Source organism: Gadus macrocephalus, chromosome 3 (assembly GCF_031168955.1).
Source record: "Gadus macrocephalus chromosome 3, ASM3116895v1".
Taxonomy (NCBI): domain Eukaryota; kingdom Metazoa; phylum Chordata; class Actinopteri; order Gadiformes; family Gadidae; genus Gadus; species Gadus macrocephalus.
The window spans coordinates 16,649,286-16,651,785 of NC_082384.1; the positions used below are offsets into that span (position 1 = coordinate 16,649,286).

General features: G+C 45.7%; 1 protein-coding gene across 1 annotated transcript in view; it reads right to left on the bottom strand.

Annotated features, from left to right (window-relative positions):
* nr3c2 (nuclear receptor subfamily 3, group C, member 2) overlaps positions 1-1,975 on the bottom strand; it is a 35,911-nt gene extending 33,936 nt beyond the window's left edge. The window contains exon 1 of the mRNA XM_060046306.1: positions 813-1,975. The gene's annotated coding sequence lies outside the window, so the exon portion shown is untranslated. The remainder of the gene's footprint in view (positions 1-812) is intronic.
* Between the last annotated feature and the right edge of the window lie 525 nt (positions 1,976-2,500).

The window sequence follows — 2,500 nt, forward strand, 5'->3', positions numbered from 1 at the left end:
TATGGGGTGGCAGTTAAATAAGTAATATCCAAACACTTTTCTTTTTTTTTTGATCTTTTTTTTTTCACACCGTTACTCTTTCTATTTTGCAGCTTAATTTGATTTTAATTACGGTTGGTAGGCTACAGTGCATATGAAATGTGTTTGTTTACTCTATTGACAAGCTAATGTATTTGTATTGATAAGACAAAAGTAGCCTGAATCATTGGGGTGGAAAAACTGTTTTCCTGTGATAACATGCTCTGAAGGCATTCGCCAACATCGGAAATTTGATCTTACACTTGTTTTTTGTTAGATAAAAGGTGGATTGTGGGAAAAAATTTCCTGGCCTTCGTTCTAAATATATGCACTTCAAAAAAATTTGTGCGCACTGATTATTTGTATAGCCTAAGGGACAAGGCTTCAGCATCTGTTTCAGTAGAACTACTAACAAATTAATGACTGAAAGGCCATATATTGCCAAAGGTACATAGCCATCAACTTTAGCCAAGATCAACTCTGGCAAAACTCTTAATAGATAAAAAGCTGACAAAGAATGGAAACGTGAAGTAGAAATTACAAAAATATCTGTTGAATGCCTTTTTGCAAAAATGCCCTTTTCCTGCCATTCCAATTGCTTAAAGGGGTTCTTGGACTGAAATCTGAAGCTGTTTACATATTCTCTAACCAACAAGTGTATTTGGTCTAAGGGTGTTTGAATCCGCAATGTTCCACGTCCGTACCTGTAGGCACCCTTGAGCAAGACACCCCGACCCCTTAACGACGCGGGTCTGAATCCACTCTGAATCCCTGTGGAGAGCAACGGTTCCTACCTTCCACCGCTCTTTTGAAGAACACCTTGCAGCTCCCACACGTCACCACGCCGTAGTGGCACCCGGACGCCTCGTCCCCGCACACCAGACACACTTTGGCCGTCGATGAAGGTTGTCTTAGTGACGAGCTGGAAGGAGAGACAACAAAAAAGACACGTGATGCAACATTTTATTTACAAATCAGACATAAATCAGGAAGCGGAAGACACACAGCGACACTCTTGGAGGAGGCCGACCAAAGCCAGGTGGCTTCCTCACTCCTGTCCATCTCCTGCTTTTATGGCCTTCGGTACAGTAGCGGCAGAACACGACCGTAAATGTGTCAACTGACGACAAAGTCTCGAGGACTCTGAACTTCTGTAATTTATCTCTTGGTGCGGCTCATAAAATAATTCATTAGACTAAGTAAAGCAAACCTATTCACAGGTGAGACAGCGGACAGAGCAGGCCAGTCTAAACGAGTGTAAGGTTACTGTTGTCACTATCTGCCCTCGTAACACTACCGACGGCCCGTATAGAACAGAAGCTAATTCGGTGTTAGACGAATAGACAGCTAAAACACTTTTTGAAAGCCTGCAATAAACAGTAGTGTCAGTGTCGACTGTCACTGTGAAAGCCTCATACGTTTTTCCCATTGAGAATCGACCGTTGAATCTTAGAGTCATAATCACTTCAATAAGGCCGTCGTGGGACAACAGTTTTATTTTAGTTTTGATTTTCTTTGTCTTAACTTCTCTTTGTTTAGCGTGCAGATAAGGACGCCCTTCCACCTGCGGTGAGTCTCCGACGGGTCCCAAACCTTTAGATTTACGATCAATAACGGAACAAAAAATCGGTGATTCATCTCCATATTGTCCATGAAGAGCCAACACAATATGGTGTGTAGGTGGACCTGGTCGCAGTTTACAAGCATATAGATTGGCAGTGTGTTAGTGTACAGTATATACAGCACCAGCTTGTCTGCTGAGAACAACAGGATAAGCTGCAGTGATCAAGCCTGTCCATCTGGTGAAAAGGATATGTGGGAGCCAAACAAGAGTAAATAGTCTGATCCGGTTCTCGGTCCTTCTGCCTGCTCACCTATCTGCTGTTCATTTCTTTTTCCACCGTCTTCCATCCGAAGATGGAGGACGGCGCATGCTGGCCACTTCAAGTTGTCCAGCAAAATATGTGCCAGCATTAGCAGGGGGTGGGGGGGGGGACAGTTGTCAAGTTGAGATTTGGTCTCTGCCTCCCAATTATCCTGATTTACGTTGTAAGCGCTATGATCTCTCGAGGGAACACGGCCTCAACGGGTTCTCCGTGTTCATTGTCATGTCATGATTGCACTCTTCCCTTCCACTACTCTGCCACATAATTGGTCGTCCACGTCTCTGCAGACTGCATCGCCCTGAATGCCTCATGGTGGATAGGACGGTCTTCCATGGACAAAAATCAACATCTCGGTGGACTTACATGCTCGGCACGTCTCATGGCGGACATGATGGTCTGCCATGGACGAGACACAAGCTCCACTGGGTCTCATCATGTGTACCCTCTCTGCAGCCTTGCCAGCCGTGTTCAAACAAATGGCCTGAGCCTGGCCACTCTACACTGTGGAGCACATTGCCCCTTCACCACCAGGATGGAGGAGGCGGCGTGCCCCCAGATAGACAGGAAGCACAGACGCTCCCCCCCCCCCCCCCCCC